Raw genomic sequence first — 12586 nt, forward strand, 5'->3', positions numbered from 1 at the left:
ATTCATTCATGAGAGACACACAGAGAGAGACAGAGACACAGGCAGAGGGAGAAGCAGGCTCCCCACGAGGAGCCTGATGCAGGACTCGATCCTGGAACTCCAGGATCACGCGCTGGGCCGGAGGCAGCCACTAAACTGCTGAGCCACCCAGGCATCCCTGGGGCTTCTCATTTCTAATGGGCTGGATGATTTTTTCATCAGCATCTCTATTATCAAAAGAGCAAGCCTTTATACAAACCGCATGGAAAGCGGAAATGGATCTCCATAATGCCACTATCAGAAAGAGCGCACCTTCTGCTGCTGCTGCTCACATAGGCTGGTGTGTACACCAGTGTATACATACAGCTGGAACCATGCCATTGACAGGATTTTCTCTCTTTCTTTTTTAAAAGATTTTATTTATTTATTCAAGAGAGACACAGAGAGAGAGGCAGAGACATAGGCAGAGGGAGAAGCAGCCTCCCTGCATGGGACTCGATCCCAAGATCCCAGGATCATTACCTGAGCCAAAGGCAGACGCTAAACCACTGAGCCACCCCGGCCTCCCAACACAATTTTCTAATAAACTTGCAATAATGGCCTAGCCAAAGCCACAAGGTGAAAGATATGAAAACTGTCTTGTACGTAGAGCGAATCAATAGAAAAGTTAATATTGATGGAGAAGCTTAAGGTTAGAGGGGCCAACAACGATAAAGAATTCCTAGTCCCAAGCTAAAACTCAGGCCAATAAAGAAACAACACAGATTTTCTATCATGCAATTAAAATCCAACTTACCTCTGGGTGATTTTCAACTCAGTAAGGTTGGAAGAGAAACTCTGGACCTCATGCTGTTTATTTCCTTGCTTGGAGAGGATAACTCAGGTCTTGCTCCACTGCCCACTAGCTGTGGGACCTTGGTCAGGAACTGAACGCCTCCAGGCCACAGTATCTTCATTTGTAAAATGGGGATTTTCATCTTTATCTCACAAGAGCACCATGATTCTAGGGAGGGGGTGTGCAAAACACCTGCAGGTGGGCTGCCAGGCAGAGCAGAGGGGGGCTTTTGGTAAATGGTGGGGAAGGAGTTCGATTTAGGGCTGGCTTAGAAAGCCAATCTCTTGGGGTGCCTGGGTGGCTCAGTTAAGCATATGACACTTGATCTTGGCTCAGATCATGATTTCAGGGTTGTAAGATTGATCCCCCTGTTGGGATCCACACTGTTTAAGATTCTCTTTCTCCCTCTGCCTCTGTGTAGCCCCCTCTTCGGGCACTCTTGCAGTCTCTCAAGAAAAAAAAAAAAGAAAAAGAAAAGAAAAAAACAGAAAAAAGAAGCTGATTTCTCTGATTGGGAGGGCTCTCTCTGAGGACTTGATTTTTGTGATCCTGTTGATCAATTTCTCCCAAGTTCTGTGTGCCCTAGACTTTTTAGGATGGTTGTTATTCTTCTTTTAACTTTTAAAGAAACCTAGGGATGGAATTTTAAGGAAATGCACACCGAGTGCTCTTGCAAAAAGGGAGGCCACCCATTGGGATAAGAATATTGAAAACAATATAAAAAGCACCAGCTCATGAGTTGGCCCTGGTTTCATATTCCCGTGACCTTAAGTTGGTTATGTAACCTTCCTGAGCATCAGTTTCGCTGTCTGCAATGTGTTTGTTCAGCCAGTACTTGTTAAGCACCTATGCCACGTGTCAGCCCTGGAGTCAGAGCAGGGAGCAAGAGGATAAGGAGATAGTGTGACTGTCCGATGATTAGGGGAGTGGAAGGAGAGTGAGGCAGGACCATGGATCCTGGTCTGGGGTCAACGGGCCTCCTGCATAAAGTGGTGTTTCTGGTGACACCGGAGGGGTGGGTGGGAGATAATACAAAACCCTGTCCTCAAAGGGTCTATGGTGAGGATGAAATGAGATCACATACACATAAATACTGAGTGTCACCTGGTACCTGGTAAGTGACCCACATGTATTACTATGATCAGAAGAACAGCTTGATGTGCTGCAGAATGAAAACGACCCTTTATTGGTCACCTAGTCCTTTCTGGCTTTCTAATCTAGTAATTGATATGGAGCTGTTGGCCCAGGAGCTGGGGACCTTGTTGAAAACCCATATACCTGGGTTTCATTCCCTGAGGATACCAATTCAGTAGGGGAAATGAATCCAGATTGTTAAAGACTCATTTGAGGTGGTTCTTATCTAGTTTAGCTGTTTCTCCAAACCCTGTACTAGAGAAGGGTTCAGATGGGTGAGGGGGTTCTCCAAGGCCACGCAGCTGGTAGAGTGTGTTGTCAAGGAGTTCAGAGGATCAGATGGAGAGAGTGCAGAGCAAAGCATCCTGGGAGCCTAGCTCTTAGGGTATGTTCTGGATGAGCACTCCAGTATTCCCAGCACCTGCATTTCTTCCAAGCATCTTGGGTGTTGGCAAGGGAGTTGATGTGAACCCATCCTGGTGTTGTTGGTTGTCGAGGCAGGAGCTGGGGCTGGGCTGCAGCGTGTGGTTGCTGAGCTGCCAAAATGACTCTGGGATTGGTTCTCCTGTGGCTGACAGAGGGATTGGAAAGCTGGGCTGGGATATATCCATGGGATCTCTTCCTTGAATTCAGTTCTGCCCTGATATCCAGGAAGTCCAATCACTGTGGAGAGGAGGTGACAACATGGCCACTGTGTCTGTGCCACAGTCTGTTGTCTTCAGATGCATGTGGAGACTGGTAATTGGGTTGACATCCCTTAAGTCTCCCTCCCCAGGCAGGTCCATGAGCTACTGGTACATGTTGTAATGAAGTTTCCTACTGTGCCTTCCTGCCTGCTGTCCCAAGGATGTGTGTGGCCCTGGCATTGCTCAAAACCTTGATCGCCACGGCCACATTTATGCAATACCCAATCAACTGGACGTGCTCTCCTTTTGATGCCCCTGCTCACATGTGGCCTGTGAAAGGTGGGACAAGAATGTGCTGATTAATTTAAAATGACAAAATCTTCTGGACAAGTGCTGTGATCGGCGGAGAAGGCCACCAGCACAGTCTCCATGCCTTTCTGCGCAGGCCGTGCGTCTAGCGCCCCGTACTGACCCGGACTGACATTTAAGCAGCCGATTCTTTCTTGCTTGCTGAATTAATTGAAGTGGGATAGAGCAAACGTGGGAAGAGTTTCAACTGCTCCTTGTTCTAGCAAGATTGGAAATAAAGGACTTAAGGGTAAAAGTCCAGCATGACTTTTAGTAAATTTGATTTGCAACACAATTATGTCCTTCGTTCTGATTCCGGACAATACCAACTCCAGATCCAGCCCCATCGTGTTTATCTCTGATGGACCATCAAAACATTTTTCTTGCAAAAGCAGATTTGGAATTTCTAGAATCACTTGAAATGGAGGTGATAGGCTAGGGCGGGATTTTCTTTGAAAATCAGTATATTAAAGATGTATTTTTGTGTTGTAAACAGCCAGAGTTCTGCTAGTATTTCATTCTCTCTCTCTCTATTTTTTTCCACAATGGCCACAAATAAAATCATCTGGGGAAAAGTGATGTGATATTTAGACAACACTTTTAGGTGGGAGGGAGAAATGACAATGGTGATATTAATCCCTTATATAATAAGTCTTCTTTATGAGATCTTCCCTTTACGAATGTGCTCGGCATGTAACTCACCTTATATAATTCCATCCTCTCAATAGCACTCTCAGGTAGGTGGTATTTCCAGTTCACAAAGAAAGAAGATCAAGTTTGGGAAGGTAAATAACTTTCCCAAGATCAAAGATCCACAAAATATCAGAATTGATACCAAACTCAGACCTGTCTTCCAATTCATGTTCTTCTAAAAACATGATAATAAAGGCGTTGTGGAGACATTTCTGTTTTCAAGATTTTCTCCCCATTCCTCAATAGTTGAAGCAAAATTTTTTCCTATTACTTTTCCTTCATGCCTCATTTCCTTGATTGGAAAGTCACTGTCAGTTTAATAACGACTTTTTTTCAGGGGAAAATAAAAATAAGCATTTCTACTTCATTGTCTGTACTTATTGACTATAAGACAGCCCACCTTCAAAAATATTGAATTGCTGCTGTTAATACTATGCTTGTCATCTTGTTATTTACAGTGTCCTTTCACATTAAAGGAATATGGTCAATGCTGCAGGTGTACCTCTGTGGAGTGAAGGACCCAAATGCTTGTGTATACAGCTACCTGAGAGCGATGGCAAGCAGTAAAGGGTTTCTGGTGTGCGAGTGCCAGGCTCTGAGTGGTGATTTCCTCAAGGATTATTGGGGCAGCACAGAGGAAGGCCCAGGGTTGGGAACTGGAGGCAGGGAGGCTGGTTAGTTGAGGTCCACAACGTGTGACAGAGGTAAGCCCTGACTTGGGCTATGGTACTGAGCTGGAGAGGATGGGATGGGTTGGCTATAAGATGGTGGGAAGGAAGTGGAGCAGGCTGGATGAGGCAATGGATGGAACATTCTGGTGCAGGAGACGGAGGTGTGTTGGGCTGACTACTCTGTCTCTGGCTGCGAGACTGTGGATAGGATCCTTGGGGAGGACTCACGTGGGACAGGGGAGGGAACAGAGCAAGGCAAGGCTGGGACTCTTCCAAGGTGGTGTCAACCTCTGGCTGCAAGCTTCTTGTCTGCCATTCTTTCTTTCTTTTTTTTTTTTTTTTCTGCCATTCTTTCTACTAGCCATTCTCCCCACAGGAGGAGTGAGGTCTTGGAGGCTTTTAGAAGGTTGGGCAAATTCCTTTAACTTTGACAAGAGAGGTGATAGGGAGCAGACTTCCAGGAACTATTATGTACAGGTGAATCTTGATTCGATAAGGAACAGAAAATTATCAATGGCATTTTTCTCCGCCATCCCTTTGGCTCCCCAGCCCATTCTGATTCTCTGACCCCATACTTAACTTAAATGAATGTAAATACCGTTTTATTAATGCAGCACCATTGCTTTGGTATATGGCAGCTCGGTGCTCACAGAAAACTGCAGAAAGTAGTCTCATGTCTCATATAGGTAAACTGATGAAGCTATAGCTGAAAATTGTGTGTATGTATGGTGACGTCATTTTGCTAAAAATACCTTTCTGTATTTATGACCGATAATCATTTTGTACTCATTATATGTGTCTTTGTTAAGGAGCATGGTCTGCTGATATCGTTTTCTTTGTGACCCTTTACTTCTCTATGTGATGGGGCCAGGGAAAGAAAAACAGACCACCAATACCCTAGGGAATGGCTCCCCGAATTTTGAGAATAAGATTCCCCATCATGTTAGAGGTTCATATGCCCCCTTAGGAGCCAGTTGGAAGCTGTAGCACAAATACATCTTCAGTGTGAGTTTCCCAGAAGAGAATCGAAACGTGGTGAGTCTTGGTGGCAGCATGGCTTCTGGAAACACACAAGGTTCAAAGTTGAAAAGATTAGTGGGTTTGAGTCCTGGCTTAGATCCTTACATGCTGGGCAGCTTGCCCTGGGCCAGCTTTTTTCTTCTCTATTTCCTTATTTGGGATTTGAGGGAGAGTTATACTTTCCTCATCTGGTGGTGAGGATCAATGATGTTTCATGCAAAAGAATTTTGTAAAATGCAAAGGGCTCTAAAATGTTGATTCCTTTTGCATTTATTAAATTTATACCAAATGATTTTTTTTCTGACAATCACTTCCCACTTTAGGCTGTGCTCCTTTCTCCCCCTCTATTCTCTCACACTCCACAAGCTGTAACCTCATCATTCGTTGATTCCTTCAACAAACAGGCTTTGAGCATCCACTAGGTACCAGACACTGTGTGGAGCATTGCCCCCTGTAGTAAAATTAACCATGCATTTTTTGAAGACACTATTTGCTTTTTGAAGGCAGGGATTTGTGTTTCCTATTCTTGAAGGAAAGGAGTATCTACTTGTTTCTCGAAGTCAGGGAAATTGGTGTCCTTTCTCTTAGAGTACCTGACATAGAGTATGTGTTTATGGTGAACTGAGGCCTGAAGCTCTCCTGAGCCTACATCTGATCTAAATATGTAATATAGCAGTAAAGGGGCAGGAAGAGGAGTTAAGAAACTAACTGATCATTCTCTTCCAAGACATGCTTATATGACGAACAATAACAATGTTAGAATACTTTAGTTTTAATTATTTTATTTTTTGAAGATTTTATCTATTTATTTGAGAGAGAGAGGGAGAGTGAGAGAGAGTGAGGAAGGACCAGCAGGGGAGAGGCAGAGGGAGAAACAGGCTTCCTGCCAAGCAGGGAGCCCAATGCGGGGCCGGAATCATGGCCTGAGCCTAAAGCAGATGCTTAACCAACTGAGCCACCTGGGCATCCTGAATACTTTAATTTTTCAATTAAAGTTTAATTCCTCCATTTTAGCAGAATTAGCATCTTGACCTATTTGGACCTCATGGCTTGCTAATCTTTGCCCAACCTGCAGTTTTGTGTTTGCCCAGCTTCACACACATTCATGAGTTATTCTCTTTTATCTTGAAACTTGTCTATCCACGCTGAGGCCATCCCTCTGTGGATGCACCTCTTGGAACAAGTCTGTTCCACAGGATGGCAGAGCCTCTGAGCCTGTGTTATCCCACAGGCTATCCTTCCTTACATGGCCTGAGCCCATGGGCCATTCAGGATACACCACTCCCATAGAGAAAGAATAGCCACCTACTTCAAAAGTGGAAGCTCACTCAGATAGAAGCATTATCCCCCCTCCCCAGCACAACTTTACATTTGCTCTTTACCTATGTGCATTACTAAAGATCCCCAGAGTTTGTCTACAGATATATTTTGAGTCTTGGAGTGTGTGTCAGTCCCTGTCTATATGAAGAAAGGGACAAAAAGAAGTATGAGATTTGCAACTTGCCATCAAAGCTTGTGATCTTATTGGAGAAATGTGACACAAGTCCAGAAAGGTGCATTCAATCTCCCCAAAGAGGTGGTGTGATGTCATAGGAAGAACATGGACCCAGAGCACTCTGAGCTCTTGTCTGAGTCTATTATCAACTCCCCATTTGTTAAGGGGGCTGATATCTTCTTGGATCATAGTCACATTTTTATCTGCTTTTATAGTGAGTTTCTTGATGATGTCACTTCAGTGAAGGTTTCTGCTGATAAAAAAAATCAGGTGAAAGGCACCCGATTTCTAAGGTCCTTCTGGTTTGAGTAGTTTACTTTTCTAAGAGAAGTCATAAGAGAACAAGATTCATTCAGTCTTATCTTGACCACAACCATGAGCTGTCATAAGTAAAACCCTTAGGACACAGGCAAACATTTACTCTAAGTGTTAAACAATCAGTAGCTTGTTTCTTTCCTCCTTTTTTCTTACTGACGCATTTTTACTGTTTCTCTCCTGTTTCTTCGTGCCTTCCTTTGCTAGTATGGCAAAGCTAATCTTGATCTCTCGGTCTCAACTTAAAATCCAATAAATTCTACCCTCGAGCTGTAGTTACTGGCTCTAGGAAAAGACAAATAAGATTAACCACAACACCCAAAGCTTGGCCAAATAGAATTCTTTGGCTCTCCCAGGATCCAGAAAGCTTCTGTCTCCACTTGCTGCTGAAGGTCCTGGTGAATAGACTGGCAAAACACATCTTGGGGGTAAACTCGATCTCTTGGGTGTTTTGGCTTTGGAGGCTGGTGGTCCTGAGTTGGCTTCTCTAGGACTGGCATCTTTACCCTGCTACTTTGATGCTCTCATCTGGGCTATTTGGAAAGGAGCGGCTACTCTGATTTCTCCCCAAAAATGTGGCTTGCTGTTATAAGCTAGTTATTCAGTCAGCCCTTTGAATATTGCACAAATGTTTTCCATCAGTTATTATAGTGAAATATTGGCCATTGGAGAGGTAATAAAATCTCTGACCCAAGGAAAGAATGTTTCACACATACCTAGCAACCAGAGAGAACTCATAAGAAGTTCATTAGAAGGTAACACCATGGGTCCCCACGACTATTGCTGCAAAACTACTCTAAAGCAGATGTCCCTTCTTTATGGATTTATAGGGATGAAACTCACAGAACTGTTCAATTAAAATACATGTGGGTTAAAGATTCTCTTTCCTGTTCCTAACCTTCCATTTTTCCACCTCCACTAGACCTTTTCTCCTTCCTCTTTATCCCTTCTTCATTCTAATCTGGTTGGAAGGAAGAACAGCTGAAAGGAGGCCAGTTGCATCCAGCAGAGGTGAAAGCAGAGGAGCTGTGGAGCTCTAGATCACGTGAGAGTTGAGGAGCTGTGAAATGTGTTACACCGAACATTGAAGGAGTACACTGAAGCTTTGAAATTTAGTGTCCTTGACGTAGCAAATATAAGCTGAGCTCAATAATGAAGGAAGAATCACCTAGAATGTGTGCATCACCTTTTAAAGTCTCTCTTGCCACCTTGAAGACGACACACTCATGCATACATCTTTTTCCCACTTTACTATAAAACTGAGAGTCAACTTCCTCTTAGTAGGAAAGAGGTCAAGGATAATCGTTGCATATAATGTCTGGCCTGAATGAGATACAGGCCATTGGCCAAGGTTTTGAAAAGTCTCTTCAAAGGAAATGCCTTTTTGGAGAAATGCAGCAGTGGTGTGTTCAGTTGGTATTTCATGTGAGGAGTTTCAAAGAATTCCAGGAGGAAATAATACCGCAAAATTTCATTGTAAAAATGTAATTGCTAGTTTATTGTTTTCCTAGGTAAATGTTTCTCCTCTGCATGGCTTTCTGAATTTTGCCTTTTTGCAATACAATTGTGTGTCTTTTCTTTTTAAGCCTGTTAATGCAGTTGTTCACACTGGTTCATTTTTGAATATAGAATAAACTTTGCATTCATGACATAAATTCCACTTGATCATGGTGTATTCTTCTTCTTATATATTCCAAGATTTGGCTTGCTAACATTTTGTTAAGGATTTTTGAGTCTATTTTCCAAAGGATTATTGGTCACTAATTTCCTTTTTAAATACTGTCTTCATCTGGTTTTAGTATCAGGGTAATGCTTGTCTCAGAAGATGAGTTGTGAATATTCCCTCTTTTATTTTCTGGAAGAGATTGTGTAGAATGGGTATTGTTTCTTCTTTAAATGTTTTCTGAAATTTATGAGACATCTTCTGGGCCTGGACTTTTCTTTCATGGAAGGTTTTAAACTACAAATTTGATTAATTTAATATTTATATGACTATTTGGTTTCCCTAAATAGTCATATAAGTTTTGGGTAATTTGTGACTTCCAAGTAATTGGTCCATTTCACAGAGATTGTTGAATTTATGTTCATATTACTGTTCATAGTGTTGTCTTATTATCCTTTTTTTAAGATTGGAAAGGTATGTATTAAAATTCCCCATTTTATTCCTGTTATCAGTAATCTGTGTCTTTGTGTGTGTGTGTGTGTGTGTGTGTGTGTGTGAGAGAGAGAGAGAGAGAGAGAGAGAGAGTTGCTACAGGTTTATCATTTTTATCAATCTTTTAAAAAAACCAAGTTTATCAATTTTCTCTACTTTCTGCTTTCAGTTTCACTGATTTTTGATGTTATCTTTTTTATTTCCTTCCTTCTGTTAAGTTTATTTTGTTTTTTTTAGCTTTTTAAAAGTATAAACTTCAGTTACTGATTTGGGAACTTCTTTTTCTAAATGTAAACATTTAATGCTATAACTTTCCTTCCAAGCATTGTTTTAACTGCATCCCACACATTATAATATGGTGTATTTTAATGTTTGTGCAGTTAAAAATATTTTCTAATTTCTCTGCGACTTCCCTTTTAACCCATATTTCTAAGTGCATTTTTAGTTTTCAAGTGTTTGGGGATTTTTCTGTTATCTTTTTGTTGTGATCTCTGACTTAATTTCATTATGGTTAGAGAACATTCTTTATATGATTTCAATGCAGTTAAATTTATTGTGGTTTGTTTGATGACATTTGGTAAGGTCTATCATGGTGAATGTTCCATACATATTTGAATACAATATGTATTCCCCTACTGTGTAGTGGAGTGCTCTATAAATGTCAGTTGGATCCAGTTTGTTGAAGGTGTTATTCAGTTATTCTATATCCTTGCTATTTGTCTGCCAACTTGTTCCATCTATTATTGAACCAAGTGTTGAAATTGCCAATTATAATTATGGATTTGTGTATTTTTATATTGGGTTCTGTCAGTTTTTGCCAGTTGGATCATTTCTTTTCCATATATTCAGGAAATATCTGTCTTTTAATTGGTATGTTTAGACCCTTTATATTTAATGTAATTATCAATATTAGGATATATGCCTTTCCTTTTGCTATTTGTTTTGTTTGTTCTATTTTTTGTTCCTCATTTCCCTTTTTCTTGCCTTCTTTTGGGTTATTTGTACAATTTTTAGTATTTAATTTATCTGTAGTGACCTTTAGTATATCTCTTTATGTAATTTTTAAAAGTGTTTGTTCTTGGGCAGGGGTTGGCCAATTTTTTTTTTTTTTTTTTTTGTAAAGGATCAGACAGTAACTATTTTAGGCTTTGCGTGCCATATGGCTTTTTTTTGCAAACTACTCAACTATGCCATTATAGTGTGAATGCAGCCTCAGACAGTATGTGAGTGAATGATCATAGCTGTATTCCAATAAAACTTCACTTACAAAAATAGATGGTTTGCTGGATTTGGCCTGTGGACCATAGTTTACTAATACTTGCTTTAGATATTATAATATTCACACTTATTTTTTCACAGTATACTCTTAATCAGTATTTTATCACTTCAAGCAAAATGTAGAAATTATGTCACTATACGTAACCTTTCCCCTTTATGTTATAATAGTCTTAAATATTATATCAATATTCTTTACAAACTTATCAATCCTATAATTTCTGCTTTCAACTGTCAAATGTATTTTAAAGAACTTTAGGAGAGAAGAATGATCTCTTACACTTACTCAGATATTCAGATATTACTTTCTCTGTTGTTTTTCCTTTTGCTCTCATTTCTTTTCTGTCTGAAGAACTTTTTAAACAATTCTTCTAGAGTTGGTCTGCTGCCAATGAATGCTCTGAGTTTTCTATCATCTGAGAATGATTGTATTTTATCTTCATTTCTGAGGGTTTTTTTTTTTTTCTGGAGGTAGGATTTCATTCAACAATGTTATTTATTTATTTATTTATTTATTTATTTATTTATTTTTCTGTTACTTAGAATTTTATTACCAGAAGTGTTTATTAATTTCCACTTAATTTGAACATGGATAGTAATTATTCATTATTGCAACCATTGGATATTGAAATATTGTGAAGAATTATTTAAAGGCCAAGCATATTTATATGCTCCAATTCTTTTTTTGTGTATCTTTTTTTATTGAAGTTTGGTTTGCCAACATATAGTATAATACCAAGTGCTCATCCAGTCTGGTGGCCTCCTTAGTGCCCGTCACCCAGTCACCCCATCCCCTGCCCACCTCCCCTTCCACTACCCCTTGCTCATGACAATTCTTTTTATTCAGCACTTAAAGAAAAATATTTTATTTATTTATTCATGAGAGTACAGAGAGAGAGAGAGAGAGAGAGGTGGAGACACAGGCAGAGGGAGAAGCAGGCTCCATGCAGGGAGCCTGATGTGGGACTCAATCCCAGGACTCCAGGATTGCGCCCTGGGCGGAATGCGGCACTAAACCGCTGAGCCACCCAGGGATCCCTATTCAGCACTTTAAAAATGTTCTTTTACTTGATTTGGCTTCCATGGTTTCTGATGAAAAATTCACAATCATTTGAATCATTTTCTCTCTAGGTAATGCATTTTTTTTTCCCAACTGCCTTTAAGATCTTTCTTTGTGTTTAGTTTTCAATAATTTGATTATGATGTGTCTGGGTATGGATTTCTTCGAGTTTATTCTACTTAGGATTCAATTAGCTTCTCAAATATGTAGATGCATGTCAGATTTTGGGTATTTTTCAGCTATCTCACTTTAAACATTTTTTAGCAATGCACTCTTTCTTTCTGGGACTCTAATGACACACATGTTAGATGCTTACTATCTCAAAGATTCCTGAGGTTCTGGTCATTTTTTTTAAGTTTTTTTTCTCTCCATTATTCAGATTAGATGAATTTCATTTCATTTTATTTATATATACATTTTTAAAGATCTTATTTATTTATTTATGAGAGACAAAGAGAGAGAGGCAGAGACATAGACAGAGGGAGAAGTCAGATGTGGGATTGGATCCCCAGACTGGGATCATGCCCTGAGCTGAAGGCAGACACTCAACCACTGAGCCACTCAGGCATCCCCAGATAAATTTTATTCATCTAGTTTATTAACTCCTTCCTATGTCATCTTTGTTTTGCTAGTTAGCTGATTCAGTGTATTTCTATTTTCTCACTTTATTTTTCTATGCTTCTCAGTTCTTCTTTATACCTTCTACAACTTTCCTGAGACGTTCTATTTTTCCACTGGGTTCAAGAGAGTTATGACTGCTTGCTGGTACACTTTTGTAGCAGCCACTTTAAAGTCTTTACAGATAATTCCAACACCTATATGATCTTGACATTGGACTCTGTTGATTTTGGGTTGAAAATCTCACGTGAGTTGAGATTTTCCTGGTTCTTCATTTGCAGAGTAATTTTGAACTATATCCCAGACATGTTGAGTACCATGTTATTCGACACTGGATCTTGTTTAAATCTTGTGGAGAATAT

This window comes from Canis lupus, chromosome 17 (genome assembly GCF_011100685.1).
Source record: "Canis lupus familiaris isolate Mischka breed German Shepherd chromosome 17, alternate assembly UU_Cfam_GSD_1.0, whole genome shotgun sequence".
Taxonomy (NCBI): Eukaryota; Metazoa; Chordata; class Mammalia; order Carnivora; family Canidae; genus Canis; species Canis lupus.